Source organism: Oncorhynchus gorbuscha, linkage group LG14 (genome assembly GCF_021184085.1).
Source record: "Oncorhynchus gorbuscha isolate QuinsamMale2020 ecotype Even-year linkage group LG14, OgorEven_v1.0, whole genome shotgun sequence".
NCBI lineage: Eukaryota > Metazoa > Chordata > Actinopteri > Salmoniformes > Salmonidae > Oncorhynchus > Oncorhynchus gorbuscha.
This window is the reverse complement of record NC_060186.1, coordinates 39,496,205-39,521,954: the sequence shown is the minus strand read 5'-3', so window position 1 is coordinate 39,521,954 and position 25,750 is coordinate 39,496,205. Positions and strand designations below refer to the sequence as shown.

The following is a 25,750-nucleotide window of genomic DNA, read 5'->3' as shown; positions in this document are numbered from 1 at the left end:
CGCTTCCAGAGAGGCAAAGTAGAGTTACATGACGAAAAAGCTCACCATGTCTTTGTGTAATCCTGGAAAAATACAGGTCCCTGCACTAGTTACCCGGTTTATTTTCCTGATGATGGAGACGTATGGCAGATGATCCTAATTATAGAGCCCTGAGAACTCTGTCTACTGCTTGGTCCATCGCACCTCGTCTAAGGTTTCAGACATTCCTATTTCGCAGGCAACACCGAACCAACCAAAAGAACCAAACAAGTCGGCTGTCATGCTATGTCTTAATAATTGTTTGGATAAGCTGGTCTATGTCTCCCTCAGCCCCCTACCGACTTCAACAGATTGTCTAGATAAAGCTCTTTGAAAAGCGAAATAAATCAAACAAGCAGACTATACTGTAGCCATATAGACCATAAGTCTGTTGATAAACACTTCAAAACATCTGTTGCATCAGGGACATATGCTACATACCTTCCTAATCTCCATATACTAAGAGTAGTGTCTCTCCGTCAGATCTTCTGTCATGAAGGGACTGGGCATGCTCCGAGCAGGCAGGTCCCTCTGATCATGCCCCGGGGCTACAGATCAGCGGGGCCCACCTGCTCCTCTCTCACTGTGGCTTTAATCAAGCTTCTCACAGTCCCTCACACCTCTCGGCCTGGCCCCAATGAACCAGATGAATGTTGGTGTGTATGATACAGCGCTGCGATTAAAGCAAAGATAACCGTCGGGTGTCTCTAATCCGGAGCCTATTGAATCTATACGCTGTGAAACCTCCAGGTGGCTGGATCATTACACAGCTAACGGCACCCACCTCGGTGTTATCTGTGGCTTCTGTCAACCATTATAAAAGGAAGGGGCCAGGGCACCTCTTCACCAGTCAGTTCCTCTCTCAGTTCACTTTAAACGGCCCTGCCATAAAGGACTGTTGTCTGGGGAGTTCAATGGTAAAAATCTAAGTGAGAAAGATGGCACTAGACAGGAATGTCCCAACTTGTATCATTCTGGGCACCTTACAGGTCCAAGGATACGACTACGAAACATGAGACGAACCTGAGCTAACTATTAGCTCAAATGGCCATCTTCCCAGAGGAAGTGAGACACCAAGAAAAATCAGAACAATTTTTCTGGAACATTGTTCAGTTTCAATCTGGAGAGGAACATGCATGTCTCATCAGATTCCCCTGAGTCTAATTCACTTTGACAACTACTCTCGTGGCTCTGTTGAAATGATTCCTCTGCAAATAGTTGTCACACGCATGTATTGCATGTGTGACGTACACTGTACATCCTACTAACAGCGTTCTGCTTTACTAAACATATGAAAATATATATTTAGAAATTAAACTCTACTCTTCTTTTAATGACCTGTTGCACAGTGAATGCATTGCAGGCTATTCCTGTTTAATATTTTGCAAACGTATTCCAGGATGTATCACAGATGCCAGGTTAAAATAATAGATTACTGAAGCCATGTCCTTTCTATTTTCCTTTCTTTCTCATTTAAAAAGAGTTAGAACTAGGCCATTGTCAGGCCAAGGTGATCACACCAGGATGAGCACTAACACGTCTAACAAACATAGCAGACCCAAAAACGTCTGGGGTGTTTAGAAAACACTGTGCCCTTTCTGTAACCCTTCATTGCCTACGATGCATCATTTTCACATTTACTGTGCCTTCAGAAATGATTCATACCCCTTGATTTATTCCACATTTGGTTATGTCACAGCCTGAATTCAAAACGGATCAAATCCATTTTTTTCCTTACCCATCGACACACATTTTTTTGCAAATGTATTGAACATTATATACAGAAATGTTTAATTTACATAAGTATTCACACGCCTTGGTCAAAACATGTTAGAATCTCCTTTGGCAGCTATTTACAGATGTGATTCTTTCTGGGTTAAGTCTAAGAGCTTTGCACACCTGGATTGTCCAATACTTGCACTTAAAATTCGTCAGGCTCTGCCAAGTTGGTTGTTGATCATCGCTAGTTAGACATTTTCAAGTCTTGCCATAGATTTTCAAGCCGATTTAAAGTCAAAACTGTAACTAGGCCACTCAGGAACATTCAATGTGGTATTGGTAAGCCACACAAGTCTACATTTGGCCTTGTGTTTTAGGTTATTGGCCTGCTCAAATTTGAATTTGTCTCCCAGTGTCTGTTGGAATGCAGACTGAACCAGGTTTTCCTCCAGGATTTTGCCTGTGTTTAGCTCGATTCCGTGTATTTTTATCCTAAAAATAACTGAAAGGAGGCTGGTTAAAATAAATTGGCTGTTCTGCCCTTGAGAAAGGCAGTTAACCACCACAACAATTGCTCACGGAGTGCTGACGATGTGGATGTCGATTTAAGGTAACACCCGCACCTCTCTGATTCAAAGGGGTTGGGTTAAATGTGGAAGACTCATTTAGGTTGAATGCCTTCAGTTGTGCAACTGACTAGGTATTCCCCTGTCCCCTTTCTTTGCGAGGCATTGGAAAACCTTTCTGGTCTTTGTGGTTGAATCTGTGTTTCAAATTCACTGCTCGACTGATGGATCGTACAGATAATTGTATGTGGTACAGAGATGAAGTAGTCACTCAAAAACGTTTCAATTTTTAATAAAAAAATCTAAAACCATAATTCCACTTTGACATTATGGGGTATTCTGTGTCGGCCAGTGACACATCTCAATTTAATCCATTTTGAATTCAAGCTGTAACACAACAAAATGTGGAAAAAGTCGAGGGGTGTGAATAGTTTCTGAAGGCACTCTAACTGTGCTGTAATCTTCTGTCACTTGAAAATAGAAGCATTGTAAATATTTTTTGTTCCCTAATATGCTATGACTAAAAATGTGAATCTGACCAGGGGAATATCTTCCATACAAGCATTACATTTTAAATCCATTAGAATCAAATGGAGAACATTACTTTTTATGAAAACAATATTGAAAACAATTACAGGAGTCCAAGAGCAGATTTTCTTGCAATATCAACCAATATCTCATTCCACAAACATCTATGTAACTCTTAATGATGTCATCATACTGAAGCGTCTGAAGGAGGAAGCCATTTCCTCTGTCTAGATCTTACAGGCCAAGACATTCCAGAGCTTTCTATCTAGAAATGGTGAGTCTCTGAAATGTCCTAAGGGGAGGGGGGGGGTTTAAGAAAAGCAAGGCAGTGATATTACCCTTACAAATCTGCAGAATGCCATGCATGGATAATTCACACACAGATTAAGACACATTGAAATGTTTCTGATTGACAAGGGCTATTTTAACATGTCATAAACTTGACATGGAAAAAAAGTCACCTTTCGTTGGCTATTTAGAAGAGTACCTGTGCACAATGCACAAACTATTATTCTATTCATCAGGAATGCACTGTAACTAGTCAAAGAGGAGTTTCTTTCTGAAATACATTTTCTTTGAGTTAAAATGGTTGCTAAATGTACTATGGTAACATTTAAATGACTCCCTCCTACTAGCTGAGAAATGAATAAGATGAAGTAAGGAGAAAGTCTCTCCCCCTCTGCATTCTTGTGGATCTCCATAAGAGGTCTGTTCAGCCATATATAGCCACACACAAAGGCTGACGGAACAGGGATCCTCACAGGCAGCTAGGCAACGGGGCTTTTGTGCAAACATTTCAGGAACTCAGGCCTTGGTTCAAAACTAAGAAATGCCAAGCTCTCTTTGATTTTCATAACAATTTTGAGAGGGAGGAGGCCTAAGGACACAAAGTCTTTTTTTTATACAGGCATGTTTCGAGACTGCTAGATTTAACCTTCTCCCTCAATGTAGTTTGATCTATCCCTGGATTGGCATCTAGTGAATCTGAGGGAAAGTCAGGTCCCCAGGCAGTTTCCATCCACACCAATGGGAAGATGGGTGGACTTGTCTGGGATAGTCTCTGAGGTGATATACTCAAGTATATTAATAAACCCTCTTAAATGTAAAGTTCCCTGTTTAGGGGACCTGCATGGTTATGGTACCATTTTCGCTTATAAATCAATCTGTGGATACCGTAGATCAAAATGGCTAGCATTGAGCGATAACCCTGGTTCCCACGGACACAGTAGTATAATTAAGGTCCCCTTGGAGAGTTCATCAATGAGCTTGATGCCTTGATAAGCTCCTTTCCTGAGGATGGCTCACCTCTCACAGTTCTGGGCGACTTTAACCTCCCCACGTCTACCTTTGACTCATTCCTCTCTGCCTCCTTCTTTCCACTCCTCTCCTCTTTTGACCTCACCCTCTCACCTTCCCCCCCTACTCACAAGGCAGGCAATACGCTCGACCTCATCTTTACTAGATGCTGTTTTTCCACTAACCTCATTGCAACTCCCCTCCAAGTCTCCGACCACTACCTTGTATCCTTTTCCCTCTCGCTCTCATCCAACACTTCCCACACTGCCCCTACTCGGATGGTATCGCGCCGTCCCAACCTTCGCTCTCTCTCCCCCGCTACTCTCTCCTCTTCCATCCTATCATCTCTTCCCTCTGCTCAAACCTTCTCCAACCTATCTCCTGATTCTGCCTCCTCAACCCTCCTCTCCTCCCTTTCTGCATCCTTTGACTCTCTATGTCCCCTATCTTCCAGGCCGGCTCGGTCCTCCCCTCCCGCTCCGTGGCTTGACGACTCATTGCGAGCTCACAGAACAGGGCTCCGGGCAGCCGAGCGGAAATGGAGGAAAACTCGCCTCCCTGCGGACCTGGCATCCTTTCACTCCCTCCTCTCTACATTTTCCTCCTCTGTCTCTGCTGCTAAAGCCACTTTCTACCACTCTAAATTCCAAGCATCTGCCTCTAACCCTAGGAAGCTCTTTGCCACCTTCTCCTCCCTCCTGAATCCTCCTCCCCCCCCCCCTCCTCCCTCTCTGCAGATGACTTCGTCAACCATTTTGAAAAGAAGGTCGACGACATCCGATCCTCGTTTGCTAAGTCAAACGACACCGTTGGTTCTGCTCACAGTGCCCTACCCTGTGCTCTGACCTCTTTCTCCCCTCTCTCTCCAGATGAAATCTCGCGTCTTGTGACGGCCGGCCGCCCAACAACCTGCCCGCTTGACCCTATCCCCTCCTCTCTTCTCCAGACCATTTCCGGAGACCTTCTCCCTTACCTCACCTCGCTCATCAACTTATCCCTGACCGCTGGCTACGTCCCTTCCGTCTTCAAGAGAGCGAGAGTTGCACCCCTTCTGAAAAAACCTACACTCGATCCCTCCGATGTCAACAACTACAGACCAGTATCCCTTCTTTCTTTTCTCTCCAAAACTCTTGAACGTGCCGTCCTTGGTCAGCTCTCCCGCTATCTCTCTCAGAATGACCTTCTTGATCCAAATCAGTCAGGTTTCAAGACTAGTCATTCAACTGAGACTGCTCTTCTCTGTATCACGGAGGCGCTCCGCACCGCTAAAGCTAACTCTCTCTCCTCTGCTCTCATCCTTCTAGACCTATCGGCTGCCTTCGATACTGTGAACCATCAGATCCTCCTCTCCACCCTCTCCGAGTTGGGCATCTCCGGCGTGGCCCACGCTTGGATTGCGTCCTACCTGACAGGTCGCTCCTACCAGGTGGCGTGGCGAGAATCTGTCTCCTCACCATGCGCTCTCACCACTGGTGTCCCCCAGGGCTCTGTTCTAGGCCCTCTCCTATTCTCGCTATACACCAAGTCACTTGGCTCTGTCATAACCTCACATGGTCTCTCCTATCATTGCTATGCAGACGACACACAATTAATCTTCTCCTTTCCCCCTTCTGATGACCAGGTGGCGAATCGCATCTCTGCATGTCTGGCAGACATATCAGTGTGGATGACGGATCACCACCTCAAGCTGAACTTCGGCAAGACGGAGCTGCTCTTCCTCCCGGGGAAGGACTGCCCGTTCCATGATCTCGCCATCACGGTTGACAACTCCATTGTGTCCTCCTCCCAGAGCGCTAAGAACCTTGGCGTGATCCTGGACAACACCCTGTCGTTCTCAACTAACATCAAGGCGGTGGCCCGTTCCTGTAGGTTCATGCTCTACAACATCCGCAGAGTACGACCCTGCCTCACACAGGAAGCGGCACAGGTCCTAATCCAGGCACTTGTCATCTCCCGTCTGGATTACTGCAACTCGCTGTTGGCTGGGCTCCCTGCCTGTGCCATTAAACCCCTACAACTCATCCAGAACGCCGCAGCCCGTCTGGTGTTCAACCTTCCCAAGTTCTCTCACGTCACCCCGCTCCTCCACTCTCTCCACTGGCTTCCAGTTGAAGCTCGCATCCGCTACAAGACCATGGTGCTTGCCTACGGAGCTGTGAGGGGAACGGCACCTCAGTACCTCCAGGCTCTGATCAGGCCCTACACCCAAATAAGGGCACTGCGTTCATCCACCTCTGGCCTGCTCGCCTCCCTACCACTGAGGAAGTACAGTTCCCGCTCAGCCCAGTCAAAACTGTTCGCTGCTCTGGCTCCCCAATGGTGGAACAAACTCCCTCACGACGCCAGGACAGCGGAATCAATCACCACCTTCCGGAGACACCTGAAACCCCACCTCTTTAAGGAATACCTAGGATAGGATAAAGTAATCCTTCTCACCCCCCCCTTAAAATATGTAGATGCACTATTGTAAAGTGGCTGTTCCACTGGATGTCATAAGGTGAATGCACCAATTTGTAAGTCGCTCTGGATAAGAGCGTCTGCTAAATGACTTAAATGTAAATGTAAATGTAAATGTAAGCCTGTGTGATGCAGGATGTGAAATCTGAAACCACTTGTATCATCAGCACGGTGAGATTTTAGCCTTTTTTGGAGTATGTAGTATTACTAGTTATTTTTTATGGATCATCATAAATAATTACTTTTTTGGGAATGAAGTAGATTACATTTTTGATTACATTTAATCACAGTTAAATGGTTATAAAGGAGGCTGCCCGCCTCCAAATAGCTTGACCACGTTGCAATGTCTTAGGCCGCTGTTTACTCCTTGAGCTGTCAAATAGCAGCGAAAAGAGGTCAGCCAAAATACTCAAGCATAACTCTTTCAACCCTGGGTCACTGTCATGTATTAGCCGACACTGTAGTTCTGACATCAGACATGCCCTCAAGACTGTAGGCTACTTGTTTTAAGAGATTGAGGAAACCTTTGCGAGTGTGAAGGACCACATTCATAGACGCACCAAGAGACCTAAGCCGTACTGTAGCTGATGATAACTCATTCAGCTAATGCTTGGTCCATCATCGTTGTGCCATTTTTATCTTTGCCATAGACAGCGTATTCTCCTGTCAAACAGACGGGTGGCTGAAACTGCCCATACTTTGTGGTTTTCTGATGGTCTGACCCACTGAAATGAACAAATGTCAAATCTGATTAAGGTATTGACCGAGTTCATGTCTGCACCAAATGTATGCTTCCTAAATGGCACCCTATACTACTACCCTATACTACCATATTATAATATACTACTATAGTATACCACCACTATACTACTATACTATAGGACTATACCACTATACCAGGGGTGTCAAAGTCAAATGGACGGAGGGCCAAATAAAAAATTTAGCTACAAGCCGAGGGCCGGACTGTTCGAATGTTCATTGAAATTTTTTTAAATGACGCATATAGTCTAGTGAACCTAATTGAACCTACTGAAAACCTAACAAATATATTCCAATATGATCAGATAAATAAAGCAATATTTTCTTATGGCTCTGTCAGTAATCTTTCATTTTCAACAGACACAAAAGACAAATTTCCTTTATATATAAATCCCCATAACATGAACATTAAATGAAAGAAACCGGTATTCAAGGCACCATCAGTAGCCTATATTTTCTATTTTAGCAAAAGTGGGCTAAATTTACTTCAAAGAAAAAAACAATAATAGCAATTTTCTATCATCCACTCAACTGAAATATTTTTAAAATATAATTGGATTGAAATACAATAAAATAAAGTGCAAAAATCTATTAATCAAAAACAACACTTTGTTTAAGGAGAAGTAACATGCAGTGAAAACAAATATTAAACTTTAACTTTTAAACTTGAACTGAGTAAAAACTCTAAATATGTGATTGCACAGTAATGTTCACTTGTTTGAGGTTGAGGGTGATACTTGGTGGTGTCCCATCTTTTCCACAAGTTCATCAATGTTCGGGGTAAGGCTCTGAGCTGAGGAAATCCTCAGAATTGAGTGGAGGTGTTCAGCAGTAAGTCGACTTCTGTGTGATGTTTTGTTCAAGTTCATCAAAGAAAACAGTTGTTCACACAGGTATGTGCTGCCAAACATAGACAACGTTTGAGCAGCCTGGATGCGCAGCTGGGGCATTGTGTCGGGGAGGAAACGGGCGAACTCCGCAGCACCCACTGCCGCATATTTTGCCCTCAGTGCATCATTGCATTGGAGGTCAATCAACTCCATTTGGAGGTTTGGTGGTGAGCTTTCCACGTCAACAGCAAATGGGTTACCGAGCAGTTCCAACCTGCTTTTTTGTGCTTCAAAGTCAGCAAATCGGCGTCGAAAGTCAGCGGCAAGCATACCTATTTTATCAGCCAACTGTGCGCTCGGGAACGCACTGGTAGAGAGCTTCTCTTTCATGGTCTGGCAGCTGGGAAAGTGGCTCAAATTTTCTTTCCGCATCTGCGTCTCCCACAGAGTCAGTTTGGTTTTAAATGCCTTCACTGTACTGTACATATCAGAGATGACACGATCCCGACCCTGCAGCTGCAAGTTCATTGCATTCAGATGACTCGTAATGTCACACAGAAAAGCCATTTCACACAGAAACATTTCGTCTCGGAGTTGTGTTGTGTCTTTCCCTTTGCTGTCCAAGAACAGACAAATCTCCTCACGAAGCTCGAAACATCTTTGAAGCACCTTTCCCTGGCTTAGCCATCGCACCTCTGTGTGATAAGGCAAATCACCATGCTCCGTTTCTAACTCCGTCAGAAATGCCTTGAACTGGCGGTGATTCAAACCTTTGGCTCTGATAAAGTTAACTGTGCGCGTGATGATGCTCATTACATGCTCCATTTTCAAGGCTTTACCGCACAACGCTTCCTGGTGTATGATACAATGATAAGCTGTCAGCTCACCTGTCGCGTTTTCCTCTTGCATCTTTTCCCGTATCTTCGTCACCAGTCCGCTCCTGTGTCCACACATCGCAGGTGCTCCGTCGGTTGTCAAACCCACGAGTTTTTCCCAAGGCAGCTCCATCTCATTTACACATCTTGACACCTCTTCATACAAATCATGCCCCGTAGTTGTGCCATGCATAGGACGTAAAGCCAAAAACTCCTCTGTCACGCTTAGGCTGGAGTCCACTCCGCGGATGAAAATTGACAACTGGGCAATGTCAGAAATGTCGGTGCTCTCATCCACAGCCAAGGAATATGCAATTAAATCTTTTCCCTTTTTCACAAGCTGCTCTTTTAGATTGATGGACAACTGGTCTACTCTCTCGGCAATGGTGTTTCTGCTCAGACTCACATTTAAAAAGAGTTGCCTTTTTTCTGGGCAAACTTCGTCACAAACTTTAATCATGCAGTTTTTGATGAAATCCCCCTCCGTAAATGGCCGGGCTGATTTAGCGATCTCTTCTGCCAAAATAAAACTGGCCTTGACAGCAGCCTGGCCTTGTGATTTGGCTTTTTTGAACAGAGCCTGTCGAGATTTGAGGCCTCGTTTTAATTCCTCTGCCTTTTGTAGCCTTTGTTCCATGTCCATATTCTTGTTTTTGTCCGCGTGTTTCGTTTCATAATGTCGTCTCAGATTATACTCTTTCAGTACCGCCACACTTTCTCCACACAGAAGACACACAGGTTTTCCAGCTACCTCCGTGAACAAATACTCCGACTCCCACCTTGTTTGAAACCCCCGGTTCTCAGTGTCCACCTTCCGTTTTGCCATTTTTGATGGGTATCTGAAAGTTAATTTTACTGTGATGCTGACAACTGCTGTGCCAATAAATATTGAAATGAAGCAGCCTACTGCTCGGTGCGTCACCGTTGCATTGTGGGAAATGTAGTATTGGTGCGTGTAAAAGATCTGCGGGCTGCCGGCTTGCTGCGGTCTGCGGGCCGGTTCTAATAATAAATCAAGATCATCCCAGGGGCCGTAAAAAACCTTCTCGCGGGCCGGATGTGGCCCGCGGGCCTTGACTCTGACATATGTGCACTATACTATACCGATATACTATACTACAGGGTGCCATGTGGGACACACACAATGTTATTACATATTGAAGGGAATCCTTATTGAACTGATTTTAATTATATTCACGACACTGCAATATGGCATGGTCTAAAGAAGGGCCGGGCAATATGGCCAAAATAATATATAATTATATTCTTCTCATTTTTGGCCGTATTGCGTCATGACCCTAAGATTGCAAGAAATTAATTCTAAGTGGTTTTAATGGGCTTTTTTCCATTCGGATTGTTTTATACTCAACCAAACTAGGACAAAGCTGACAGTGAAGTAGTCCAATTTGTAGAACTTCATTTGTTTAGTACTGTATCAAAATATTGTTTATAGACGGTATTGTAAAAAATCGAAGTAACTTAAAACCAGAGGAAAAATAACTCTAGACCACCTTTACTCCCACACACAAAGACTCGTACAAAGCTCTCCCTTGACCTCCATTTGGCAAATCTGACCATAACTCTATCCTCCTGATTCCTGCTTACAAGCAAAAACTAAAGCAGGAAGCACCAGTGACTCGGTCAATAAATAAGTGGTCAGATACAGTGCCTTGCGAAAGTATTCGGCCCCCTTGAACTTTGCCACCTCTTGCCACATTTCAGGATTCAAACATAAAGATATAAAACTGTATTTTTTTGTGAAGAATCAACAACAAGTGGGACACAATCATGAAGTGGAACGACATTTATTGGATATTTCAAACTTTTTTAACAAATCAAAAACTGAAAAATTGGGCGTGCAAAATTATTCAGCCCCTTTACTTTCAGTGCAGCAAACTCTCTCCAGAAGTTCAGTGAGGATCTCTGAATGATCCAATGTTGACCTAAATGACTAATGATGATAAATACAATCCACCTGTGTGTAATCAAGTCTCCATATAAATGCACCTGCACTGTGATAGTCTCAGAGGTCCGTTAAAAGCGCAGAGAGCATCATGAAGAACAAGGAACACACCAGGCAGGTCCAAGATACTGTTGTGAAGAAGTTTAAAGCCGGATTTGGATACAAAAAGATTTCCCAAGCTTTAAACATCCCAAGGAGCACTGTGCAAGCGATAATATTGAAATGGAAGGAGTATCAGACCACTGCTAATCTACCAAGACCTGGCCGTCCCTCTAAACTTTCAGCTCATACAAGGAGAAGACTGATCAGAGATGCAGCCAAGAGGCCCATGATCACTCTGGATGAAATGCAGAGATCTACAGCTGAGGTGGGAGACTCTGTCCATAGGACAACAATCAGTCGTATATTGCACAAATCTGGCCTTTATGGAAGAGTGGCAAGAAGAAAGCCATTTCTTAAAGATATCCATAAAAAGTGTCATTTAAAGTTTGCCACAAGCCACCTGGGAGACACACCAAACATGTGGAAGGTGCTCTGGTCAGATGAAACCAAAATTGAACTTTTTGGCAACAATGCAAAACGTTATGTTTGGCGTAAAAGCAACACAGCTCATCACCCTGAACACACCATCCCCACTGTCAAACATGGTGGTGGCAGCATCATGGTTTGGGCCTGCTTTTCTTCAGCAGGGACAGGGAAGATGGTTAAAATTGATGGGAAGATGGATGGAGCCAAATACAGGACCATTCTGGAAGAAAACCTGATGGAGTCTGCAAAAGACCTGAGACTGGGACGGAGATTTTTCTTCCAACAAGACAATGATCCAAAACATAAAGCAAAATCTACAATGGAATGGTTAAAAAATAAACATATCCAGGTGTTAGAATGGCCAAGTCAAAGTCCAGACCTGAATCCAATCGAGAATCTGTGGAAAGAACTGAAAACTGCTGTTCACAAATGCTCTCCATCCAACCTCACTGAGCTCGAGCTGTTTTGCAAGGAGGAATGGGAAAAAATTTCAGTCTCTCGATGTGCAAAACTGATAGACATACCCCAAGCGACTTACAGCTGTAATCGCAGCAATAGGTGGCGCTACAAAGTATTAACTTAAGGGGGCTGAATAATTTTGCACGCCCAATTTTTCAGTTTTTGATTTGTTAAAAAAAGTTTGAAATATCCAATAAATGTCGTTCCACTTCATGATTGTGTCCCACTTGTTGTTGATTCTTCACAAAAAAATACAGTTTTATATCTTTGTTTGAAGCCTGAAATGTGGCAAAAGGTCGCAAAGTTTAAGGGGGCCGAATACTTTCGCAAGGCACTGTAACGCAGATGCTAAGCTACAGGACTGTTTTGCAAGCACAAACTCTAATATGTTCTGAGATTCTTCCGATGGCATTGAGGAGTACACCACATGAGTAACTGGCTTCATCAATAAGTGCATCGATGACGTCATCCCCACAGTACCCCAACCAGAAGTCATGGATTACAGGCAACATCCGCACTAAGCTCAAGGAGCAGGTCTCTAACCCGGAAGCTTATAACAAATCCCGCTATGCACTCTGACGAACCATCAAACAGGCAAAGCATCAATACAGGACTAAGATTGAATTGTACTACACCGGCTCCGACGCTTGCAAACTATTACAGACTACAAAGGGAAACCCAGCCGAGAACTGCCCAGTGACATGAGCCTACCAGATGAGCTAAATTACCTCTATGCTCGCTTCGAGGCAAGCAACACTAAAGCATGCATGAGAGCATCAGCTGTTCCGGAAGACCGTGTGATCATGCTCTCCGTACGCAATGTGAGTAGCCACTACTTGCATTGACCCCCCCCCCCTTCTCTTTTACGCTGCTGCTACTCTCGGTTTAGTATCTATGCATAGTCCCTTTAACTCTACCTACATGTACATATTACGTCAATTACCTCGACTAACCTGTGCCCCCGCACATTGACTCTCTACCGGTACCCCCTGTATATAGCCTCGCTATTGTTATTTTACTGCTTCTCTTTGATCATTTGTTATTTAAATGTAAATGTTTTACTTACCTTTTAAAAAAAAATTTTTTACTTAACACTTATTTTTCTTAACTGCATTGTTGGTTAGGGGCTTGTAAGTAAGCATTTCACTGTAAGGTCTACAACTCTTGTATTTGGCGCATGTGACAAATAACATTTGATGTGATTTGAACACGATATATCGCCCAGTCCTAGTCCAAATTTAAAAAGTCTAAAGTGTTTTAACACCTCTAGATCAGCTTTATTTTCCAGCGCTTCATCTTCAATGGAATTTAAGCGCTCAGTTGTCAGTTGGTAGGTGCCAAGAATGATAAGTGAGGAGAACTGCACACCTCCTGAATAACTGCACATCACTTGATATCCATGAAGCACGTCAAGAAAACCCACAACCGCTATTCTGGTTGACAGAAACAAACGGTTCCCCAGGGAGTCAAGCGTAATGTTTTCAGACACCTGGCAACAGAAACAGTACGGGGAGCCAGCCAACACTGCCGGGCCTTCATGTACTGCAGAGTGAGTCAGAGCGATGCTCACCTCCACCTGGGACATGCACACAGCACAGCACAGGATGGAGCCGGTCCAAACAACAACATTACATCCACACAGGACAGCACAGGATGGAGCCGGTCCAAACAACAACATTACATCCACACAGTACAGGATGGAGCCGGTCCAAACAACAACATTACATCCACACAGCACAGGATGGAGCCGGTCCAAACAACAACATTACATCCACACAGCACATCACAGGATGGAGCCGGTCCAAACAACAACATTACATCCACACAGTACAGCACAGGATGGAGCCGGTCCAAACAACAACATTACATCCACACAGTACAGGATGGAGCCGGTCCAAACAACAACATTACATCCACACAGTACAGGATGGAGCCGGTCCAAACAACAACATTACATCCACACAGCACAGGATGGAGCCGGTCCAAACAACAACATTACATCCACACAGCACAGGATGGAGCCGGTCCAAACAACAACATTACATCCACACAGCACAGGATGGAGCCGGTCCAAACAACAGCATTACATCCACACAGCACAGGATGGAGCCGGTCCAAACAACAGCATTACATCCACACAGCACAGGATGGAGCCGGTCCAAACAACAACATTACATCCACACAGCACAGGATGGAGCCGGTCCAAACAACAACATTACATCCACACAGCACAGGATGGAGCCGGTCCAAACAACAGCATTACATCCACACAGCACAGCACAGGATGGAGCCGGTCCAAACAACAACATTACATCCACACAGTACAGCACAGGATGGAGCCGGTCCAAACAACAACATTACATCCACACAGCACAGCACAGGATGGAGCCGGTCCAAACAACAACATTACATCCACACAGCACAGCACAGGATGGAGCTGGTCCAAACAACAACATTACATCCACACAGCACAGCACAGGATGGAGCCGGTCCAAACAACAACATTACATCCACACAGCACAGCACAGGATGGAGCCGGTCCAAACAACAACATTACATCCACACAGTACAGCACAGGATGGAGCCGGTCCAAACAACAACATTACATCCACACAGCACAGCACAGGATGGAGCCGGTCCAAACAACAACATTACATCCACACAGCACAGCACAGGATGGAGCCGGTCCAAACAACAACATTACATCCACACAGCACAGCACAGGATGGAGCCGGTCCAAACAACAACATTACATCCACACAATGAGACATATAAAAAACGCGCTAGAATGAACGTGTTTGTGCTCTAAGTCGGTGCCGGCTGTCTCTAACATTCCCATCAGTGAGGGCACTTTCTCCCTCCATTTGTTTAAGCTCACATCCATCCACCACAACAACAGTTCGTCTTTCTTTAGCATGCTCTGGGGCATAGGCTAGCCTAACACACAGGGATTTGACCTCTTGAGTTCTGGACCAGCTGTAGCTCTCCTCTAGAGATCTCCCTCTACTCTTACATAAACCTTCTAGCGCCCGATGGGGACAGAGGGGGTTACATAAGAAGCCATGAAGCCACAGCAAGATGAGAGGCGCCTCTGGATTGAAAAAGAAGGACTTGCTTGTGGTGTTTTTTTTATGGCTCAGGGCATCTGCTGGACCAGTTTCACTAACTCAGTGAGCCGCCAGCTTGGCTGGGACCCTTATTGCTTGGGTCAAGCATCTTTGTTTGTAATGAAGTAAGCAGAGACTAGATTCCTGAGTCTGACCCCAAAGAATTGTGATCTATTTGATTTTCTGGCAGCACATTTAAAAAAAATTAAAAAAAACATTTGACAGAAATACAACTTGTAACTGTGGCTTCTGTGGTCATGCTCCATGCTGGAATGGTGTTCCCCAGCGGAGTATGGAACAGGGATCAGTGACGTGATTGGACAATGATTGAGACGAGCACTCAGTCCAGAGCAGGATTGGCTCCCCAGTCCCCAGTATTTAGTCAAACTCAGCCATCTGTTTTTCCCCACCCCCACTTCCAGCAAATAGAGGCAGAAACGGAGAGAGGGAGACAAAGGCAGAGAGAAGGCAGAGAAAGGAGATGGCAGAGAGAAGAAGGGGCAGAGAAAGAAAGGGCCAAGAGAAAGAGTGAGCAGAGAGAGAGATAAGGAGAAAGAGAGAGATTAAATCAAAACTTTGACCCTTTCTCTAATCCCAAGATCTATTTCAGAGCTCATAGCCCCGGTTCCTCCAGGGGTGGTGCCTTGGAAACCTCTGACACACACAGATCAAGGAGTTTATTTCTGAATCAGAGATTTATGGCCATCACTAATCACAAAATCGAAATATTCAGATAGTCAGTTTAAATAGTCTAAATACAGATCATATACTTTCAAATGACCCAATTCCAAAACTCGTGACTCGTGAGTGTCAGCCTTGAAGAAAGACTCATGGGCTGTTACACTGAGGTAGTTGGGACAGTGATAATTGAGCTGTTCTGTGTGTTACTGATGCCTGCCAGATGTGAGACTGGAGATAACGCTAACAGCACTTCGAAGAAACTCAACATCAAAGGTATTACCAGGGGTCGTAACCTCTATAGCAAGCCAAGACCAGCGCTGCCACCGTAGTATACACACACTTCCAGCTGTGGGAAGATACTGTACTGACCAAAGACTCTAGACTCTGGCCAATCTAGTTATCATAATCATCTGATTTGGATTCATTGTCCTGGACCACTGAACAGAAAAGGCCCCTTGTGTTAGTCAGAGAGAGGCCAGTCAAACACATCTCTCTCTCTCTCCCTCTGGGTAATTCAACGGTAATGGAATCACGCTTTGACTCAGATTTCTCACTTTAAAACGGATGCCAGACAAAAACCACTGATTTCAAAGTTTAACAAACCATACAACTCTATGCACAAGGACTACTTTGAACACAAACAATTTTCCAAAAACACATTTACTGGAAGACAAAGTTTGGTAACAGAAAATCTGTTGTTTTTTATGCGACCACCTTTTCCAAAAAATTCTGTTAAATACATATGTAGGATCTTCATTTGAGCCAATTTCTACAGCAGAAATATTATACTGCAGCAACAGAAAATGTTAATTATTATATGGAATTTATTTTGTATTGGTTGCTACATAGGACAAATCAAGTCTGACATTTTAAGGTGGAAATGACAAACTTTAAAAGATATTGTAAACCTCACATACACCTCAAGTTCTCATTTCCTGTAGCGCAGGGAAATTCTCCGCAACAAGAGTGATCAAATTAAGATCCTATCTGTATCTGCTCCGATTGCGTTTCAAAGATGTCTGCAGAAAGAATGGAGTGTCAGCTATAACATTACACTTTGAGTTGGAAACAACTATTTTGGTTATCGAACTAGAGTTGGTGAAGTGGATTTACATTCGGTAACGGAATTACACAGTAACGGAATTAGATCATGGGTCCCTGATCTGTACTACACAGAAATGCATCATTATGGATATGAATATCATTCTCTTAAATGGTGATGTTTCCTGAATAAGGCACACAAAGGTAGAAATATGCAGCATCCTTATTTTGCATATTTGGATATTAGCCTACACGCGGGCTATTATTGTAATGACCTCCGCCCCCAAACAAGACCACATTTGATTGGTCCAGACCAGACCAAATCTGAAACAATCATAGACAAATATGTTTCAAACGTTTGGAAATCACGGTACAGCAACGTAGATAGAGTACAGTAGAGTACATACAATAAGATATGTTCAGTAGAGTAGGGTATAGAACAATACAGTACATAATACTGTGTACTATAGTCTAGTGTGCTCTACTGCACTGACCATGATTGGTTCAGATTGGTTCCGGCCAGGGTCAACTGACCAAATTTCAACTATTTTTCAACGTTCACGGACGTCCGTTGTCGGTCGGTGCTCAGTGGGTGAGAATGCTTGTTACAGTAAATGGAAAGAGGTTAGGTGGTAGGTGTCCCGGGAGGTGTCAGTAAGAGCCAGGAGAGGTGACGTTAACCGGAGAGAGTGGCAGTGAGGGAGAATGAGAGGGAGGTGTTGTCCAGACTGTTTTCACAGTCTTGCTTTGACCACCAGACGACAGAAAGTGAAGGGAAAAAATGATGAGCTGAACATAACAGTATGCCAGTGGAAGGGAGGACAGTAGCAGGTAGTTTCTGTTTACTATGATTTACCATTGTGACCAATTCAATGGCAGTAATTCTGTTACTGAATTTTAATCACTTCATTTTTTTTTATAGCTTTGGTACTATTTTCACAAGTATATGGTAAAATTTCACTTCTCTTAGTACAAAAATCAAAATAGATATTCAAAAAGGCTGTTTAAAATAACTTTAAAGCCCATTTTCAATTGACTAAGTACAACACACAACACTCACACAGTAACCTTTCTTTATATGAAATACCTTTCAGAAAAAGTAATGGCCTTTCACAATACAATGCTCGCAATACTCACAAATGTGTGTTTGTACAGTATAAACAAAATTACGTGTAAGATACATGACCATACATAATGACTACTCGTTATTACTAATTGAACCACAATTGGCCACCATATAAAAGTGGGTGTGTGAACACTTGCAATTTCTTTCAACACGGCGCAGGATAGACAGCAAGGGAGAGGAAGAAATCAAAGAGCTAGTGGGAAAGGGGCCCATCAGAGAGAGGGAGGCAGACGGCAGGGAACTGTTGTGTCTAATGAAGTCCGGACCATCGTCGTTGACCACGTGGTAAACAGAGGCCTTACAATTGCAGAGGCGGTCAAATTTAGTTCACCTCAATCTGAAAAGATGCATTCAATCTTGAACATTTCGCCAAGAAAACTGGTAAAGTCTGAAGGATATGCACTATTCGTTACCATTACATTTACAGCAAATGAAATTGTAACGCATGTAAATTCACAAAACATGTTTCAGTATGATCTATTGACAGTAGACTCTGTTCTACCCTCAGAATTGACAGAAGTCCCCATGGTGTTGTCTGTGGCCGTGTGTTGACCGACCAGCAGTGGTGGAAATGCTGAGGGCCAGGAATGACATACAGCTGTCCGAAATAAAGCAGGCCATTGGGAAGAACGATGACACCTTTGCCAACGTGGCATCCGTCAACCTACCAACAAACACCCGCCTTTTGAAGAGACACCAGGTATCTATGAAACCCATTTACCCGGTGCCTTTTGAGAGAAACGACGACCGGGTGAAACAACTGCGGGCCGAGTATGTTCAAGTACAACACTATATACTGTATTACTGATACTATTTTATGCACATGCTATTTCACAACATCATAATGGAACTATACTGTAAAAAAAAATATTTTTAAAGGGTGATTGTGTGGGATGCTACTGTGAACCACCACAAGTATACACTACATGACCGAAAGTATGTGGACACCTGCTCGTCGAACATCTAATTCCCAAAATCATGGGCATCAATATGGAGTTGATCCCCCCCTTTGCTGCTATAACAGCCTCCACTCTTCTGGGAAGGCTTTCCACTAGATGTTGGAACATTGCTGCGGGGACTTGCTTCCATTCTGCCACAAGAGCAATAGGGAGGTCGGGCACTGATGTGCAAATAGGCCTGGCTCGCAGTCGGTGTTCCAATTTATCCCAAAGGTGTTCGATGGGGTTGAGATCAGGGCTCTGGGAAGGCCAGTCAAATTGTTCCACACTGATCTTTACAAATTTCTGTATGGACCTCACTTTGTGCACGAGGGCATTGTCCTGATATCCAGAAGCTCTTTTCGGTCATTAGAGACGGTGGCAGAAAACATTATGAACAAACTAGTTTACAAATAATTCGAAAACACACAATGGCACAATTGGTTAGGGGCACGTAAAATGGCAGCCATCTCCTTCGGTGCCAACATCAGCTCATTATGTAGTGAATGAGGACATTCACTGTAATGTGGATGAGAATTTATGGCCAAATGCTCAAGACAGGCTTGATGCAAATGAATGTGTGCATTACATTTCATTAGACATTAGACCTACTGTGCGTGGCAAATATATCTGGAAAATGACTGATTACACATTGGGTATATATTATGGAAATTATAGATTTTCTGTCAATTTTGTTGGGTAATGTAAGTCTATTGCTTAAAACTGTAATCTGCTGTAATTTACAGTACTATAGCATATTACTTTCAGCATTTCTAAGGGCTATTTGAAACGTTTATCTTGCGTTATATGCTATTGGATTAACTGGTAGTTAAAATGACTCAATTGAAAATATATTCTGCTGTGTTTTGGTGATTAACCCAATGTTCTATTATATTTCCCAATAAACTTGTAATATGAATCAAATGGTTGTGTGCTGAGATGTTTACATCCAAACGTATGCACAAAATGACATGTTTTGGATGAAAGACGGGCTGCTTCAAGTCGGACCAGTTTTGTACTAAAAGTTGTGAAAATGTACCACATACTTGTGAAAATAGTACCGGTACCAAAGCAATAAAAAAATAATAATAATTCATTACCGAACTTTATATCAGTGAAAACACTAATTAGTAGGTCTACCTTTATTGCTTACTTATGGAAACTGTCATTATCCTCCCTCATGAGGGTGAGAAATTAGAAAATATCTTAGATATATGGAGTTTTGGTAATATAATTACAAGGCAATGTTTCTTCAACTTACAGTCCAGAAGGCAAAGGATTTCTCCAACTAAAAATAAGTGATATTTTTGGCCAAGGGTATTTACTTCAGCATTATTATGTTTTGATGTATTTCAAAGACCCGCTTTCCATCTGTTGACCAGAAATCAAAGCTTTTGCTTATTTAAAAAAAGTAAGATGAAAAAATATATATATATATTTCTCTAAAGCACTCTTCGCTTTCCTTTGACACGCTCCTATGAACTTCACGTTGGTGCTCACAGGTTTGTTTATATGGAAATGCCCCTCTCCCCACACACACTAGCAATTGCACAGCAATGGGCCTGCCAGCCTTGTCACCCAGTCTCCAGCTGCAGAGGACTAACAAATGTTTGTGTGAAATGAAGGCTGAGACGCAGCCTGAAGAGAAGACTTACTCCCCCCCACTGCTTTGTTTGGAGCGTCTCCTTTCAGCCTGCCTCTGAAAAGAAGGACCAAACATCAATATGTTTCAGCAGCGTGGGGTGGGGTGGACCATCTCAGACCCACTTTTTTTAAAGGACCTCTTGGCCGCAGAGACTCGATGTTGCTGTTTCAAAGCTAATGTCTACACATTTTGCCAATGCTTATGTCGTGTTCTTCATGCTATGTGAGTGACTGAAACATAAATAAATCAATGGTGGCCCCATGTCATGACTGTCTTATTTTGGTGATTTGTTAGATCTCAAAGAATCTTATTTGAAAATACACTGAACAAAAATATAAACGCTACATGCAATGTTTTGGTCCCATGTGGCATGACCTGAAATAAATATCCCAGAAATGTTCCATTGGCAGAATATTTTTTATTTATCTCATTTCTTGCACAAATTTGTTTACATCCCGGTTAGTGAGCATTTCCACTTTGCCAAGATAATCCATTCACTGGACTGGTGTGGCATATCAAGAAGTTTATTAAACAGCATGGTCATTACATAGGTGTACCTTGTGCTGGGGACAACAAAAGGCCACTCTAAAATTTGCAGTTTTGTCACAACACAATGCCACAGATGTCTCAAGTTTTGAGAGAGCGTGCAACTGGCATGCTGAGTGCAGGAATGTCCACCAGGGCTGTTGACAGAGAATGTAATGTTAATTTCTCTACCATAGGCCACCTCTAACCTCGTTTTAGAGAATTTGGCAGTGCGTCCAACCGGCCTCACAACCGCAGACCATGTATATGGCGTAGTGTGGACGAGTGGTTTGCTAATGTCAACATTGTGGATCGAGTGCCCCATGGTGGCGGTGGGGTTACGGGCAGGCATAAGCTACGGACAACGAGCACAATTGCATTTTATCAATGGCAATTTAAATGCAAAGAGATACCGTGACGAGATCCTGAGGCCTATTGTCGTGCCATTCATCCGCCACCATCACCTCATGTTTCAGCATGATAATGCACGGCCCCATGCCGCAAGGATCTGTACACAATTCCCGGAAGCTGAAAATGTCCCAGTTCTTCCATGGCCTGCATACTCACAAGACAACATGCCTATCTGTATTCCCGGTCATGTGAAATCTACATATTAGGGCCTAATGAACTAATTTAAATTGACTGATTATCTTAAATGAAATATAACTTGGAATTTTCGCATGTTGCGTTTTATATTTTTAAGTATACTTATTCCACTTTTTGTTTTACATTACAGCCTTATTTCAAAAGAATATTATACATTTTACTCATCAATCTACACACAATACCCCGTAATGACAAAGCAAAAACAGGTTTTCGATTTGTTTTTTTGTGTGCAAAAGTATTCAGACCTTTTACTCAGTACTTTGTTGAAGCACCTTTGGCAACAATTACAGCCTTGAGTCTTTTGGGTATGGCGCTACTTGCTTGGCACAGCTGTATTTGGGGAGTTTCTCCCATTCTTCTCTACAGATACGCTCAAGCTCTGTCAGGTTGGATGGGCAGCGTTGCTGCACAGCTATTTTCAGGTCTCTCCAGAGATGTTTGGAATATGGCTGGGACACTCAAGGACATTCAGAGACTTGTCCTGAAGCCACTCCTGCCTTGTCTTGGCTGTGTGCTTAGTATTGTTGTCCTGTTGAAAGGTGACCCTTCTCCCCAGTCTGAGGTCCTGAGCGCTCTGGAGCAGGTTTTCATCAAGGATCTCTCTGTACTTTGCTCCATTCATCTTTCCCTCAACCCTGACTAGTCTCCCAATCCCGGCCACTGAAAAATATCCCCACAGCATGATGCTTCCACCATCATGCTTCACCGTAGGGATGGTGCCAGGTTGACTCCAGAAGACACTCAGCTTGACATTCAGGCCAAATAGTTCAATCTTGGTTTCATCAGACCAGAGAATCTTATTTCTCATGGCCTTTTAGGTACCTTTTGGCAAACTCCATGTGGGCTGTCATGTGCCTTTTACTGAAGAGTGGCTTCCGTCTGGCCACTCTACCATAAAGGCCTGATTGGTGGAGTGCTGCAGAGATGTTTGTCCTCGAAGGTTCTCCCATCTCCACAGAGGAACTCTGAAGTTCTGTCAGTATGACCATTGGGTTCTTGGTCACCTCCCTGACCAAGGCCCTTCTCTCCCAATTGTTCAGTTTGGCCGGGCAGCCAGCTCTAGGAAGAGTCTTGGTCGCATATTTCTTCCATTTAAGAATGATGGAGGCCACTGTTCTTCGGGACCTTCAATGCTACAGAAATGTGGAGCCTGTCTTGGAGCTTTACAGACTATTCCTTCAACCTCATGGCATGGGTTTTTGCTCTGACATGCACTGTCAACTATGGGACCTTACAAAAACAACTTTTCACTTTGTAATTATGGGGTATTGTATGTAGATTGAAGAGGAACATTGATTTAATGTAATGTATAGCTCCATTATCTTTTCTACATACTTTATCTGGTTTTAGTTGAAATTTACACTGAAAACGTTTTACCATTCTCAACGTGTGTGTGTGTGTGTGTGTGTGTGTATATATACTGTATGTTTTTTCAAATATTTTTTGGAGTGGTGGCCTGTCGCTGCTAGATTAATATAGGCGAAACACCTTAAATCCTCTGCACTAAAACACTTAATGATCGCAGATGTGGCTGTGCTGAAAGAGCAAGGAGCTGTGGATAATGACAAGCGTTTACTGTACCAATAAAGAGGTTTAGAGCACCTGCAAGGCAAAGGAGTAAAGACATATATTTTTATTGTCCCACCAGGCTATTCACTTGCTCATTCAATGGCCTACTATTTATATCAAAAGGTGCACTTCTGTTTTACAATCACACAATTCCCTAAAATGTCCCAAAACAAAATACACAACATAGCAGTAATAGGCTAGTAGCCCATCATTAAATGGCCCCTTCCTTCCTATTCCTTCTCATTTATCTTGTACGTTGATAATAGGCATTGTCTCACCACCTGGGAAGTGAAACCGTAATCAATGTAAAAAGAATCTCATCCATATAACACTATCTGGTTTCCTCATCTCATATAAGTTTAATGGGCCCCCAGCCCCAGACGTCCATTATGGGTCATCCTTTCCCATTTACACACCGGGTGCCGCGCTGACCTCTCGATCACACTGGCAGGCTAATCAGCTCCCCAGGGAACCCAAGAGACGGCCAGGCGGGGGAAACAGCTAGGCAACTCCTACACACACTGACTGCATGATGAGTGCTTTCATGATAAACACAAAACTGAAGACACTGGCTATACTCCAATGCACAATTAGGCGAGGCCTATGCATCACCCTCAGACAAACATAATTCAATCACACATACTGTATTAAGATTCATTGGATAAAATGGGGATATTATTTACAGCACAATGCATGATCGCATAATTTCCTTCCGTTATGATCCCTTTATGTCACAGTTTTAATGTCTCTTGTCACATATTTAGTATGTAAAACTGAGTTTTGGTTCTGGTTTATCTCTGCATTACAATTTTAATATGGTTGAGGAGAATTCTGATTAGCCCTCATAAAGGCGTCCGAATGCTTCCCAGCTGAAATGGTTCGGAAGTTTTTTATTTATTTTTGGGACTTCCTTAAGGGTTTTTTCAGCTGTTCGGGCACACGACATCTTTTTTTCTTGAGGCAAGCCGAAATTGTCATGCAGGTGAAAGAGGACCCAAAAGCGACTTGGCGAAAACAGAGTCTTTAATCCAGTAAAGTAAATACAATCAAAAAACACAACTTTCAGACGAGGACAAACTGGAGCTTGCCTCGGGAAGGGAACCAAACAGACTCAGACACCTGCTCACCACGCAGCATCTGAGGAAAACACGACACGACAGGGCGATACACAAACACAGCACTGAATTCTAGACAAGGAACCGACAGGGCAGAAACGAATAACAAGGAGAGAAATCTTTTTTCTTGAGGCAAGCGATAGAGAGAAGAGAGAGCGGGAGAGTGAGAGAGGGAGGGGAGAGAGAGGGATAGAAAGAGGGAAAGAACCTAATAAGGTAGCTGATAATCAAGTCTAATAATTGGTCAACAGTAGGGATTCTTCAGTAAAGTCTTTGTAATTCTATAATAAATTAAGGAAATACTGCACCAAACATCTTAGTCAGATGTAAAATTGCATGACTAAGACCTTCTCGTCAAAAACATAAACTCGAGAAATCTGTCATTGATGGTCTTTTATTAATTCTGACATTTGAGGAAGTGTGTTCTGGCTACAGTGTCTCTAAATGGACAAACTGGACTATTGCTGCTTTTTTCTAGTTTTTCAAGTGAAGGTCTTTTAAAGGAGTAGCCAGTATACCCTTCCTCAAAATAATCTGAATCTGAAATAACTCAAGAAATCTGTCATTTAATTTTCACAAGGAGATCTTAGAGATCACGCAATTTTACATCTAACTAAGAATACCTTTTAAAAAAAAAGGTTTACTCTCTCAAAGTTAAAGTACGCAGGCACCTTGCACTGTTTAGTTAGCATGTTTCTGCAGTGCACATGAGATGGAGTTTGCTTCCATCTCATCGTCCCACACACAATAGCAGACCGAAGGGAGGGTGGTGCGGCATCCTCCAGATGCTGTTATTTTATCTAAAACATCAGGTGTACGCCGACTCCAGCCAAGTAATTCTTGCAAAGATTTAAAGTACAATTGTGTTTTATCTCCAGTACATTGCCACGATTGTCAGTTATGTAGCTGCTCTACTGATAATCTCAGTGCGTCCTTGCTGGGATGACACAACCAATCTACTGTCGGGGAATGCCAACATCCCAGACAAACACATTGGTTCACCGTTCCATGGGAGTGGACAGTACACAGCATACTGTACCATAATGTTCTGAATAATGGCCAAGTGTACCTTGCTCCCTATTCTACTGAATCGCTTAGGAGTAACAAACACAAGTCCAACATATATCGGAAACTGCTAAACTACAACAATATTAGCCTATCACTTGTGAATTATGCCCAGCATAAACTGCCTTTTATTTGTGTGACTTTTTCAAATCATAGTCGCCCACCTCATGTAGCCTAACCCAGAGGCCTATATGTTTTGATAAGGTTTGTATCACAACTAAAGTGGCCAAATAATAACTTCTCAAAATTAAGCACATGAATCCGCTTTACAAGGGGTTTAGAGCCTAACTGGCATACAAAAGCAGAGATTGAGTTTCAAGTTTGGGGAAGATCA

At 43.2% G+C, this 25,750-nt stretch overlaps 1 protein-coding gene across 4 annotated transcripts in view; it reads right to left on the bottom strand.

Moving 5' to 3' along the window:
- The window catches only part of LOC123994922 (ankyrin repeat domain-containing protein 6-like), a 58,912-nt gene that overhangs the window by 22,789 nt on the left and 10,373 nt on the right, over nucleotides 1–25,750 (bottom strand). The window contains exon 1 of one of the 4 annotated variants that reach the window (XM_046298034.1): nucleotides 46–107. The exons of the other annotated variants lie outside the window; for them this stretch is intronic. The gene's annotated coding sequence lies outside the window, so the exon portion shown is untranslated. Of the gene's footprint in view, nucleotides 1–45; nucleotides 108–25,750 lie in introns of those variants that run through there. 4 annotated transcript variants of the gene reach the window in all.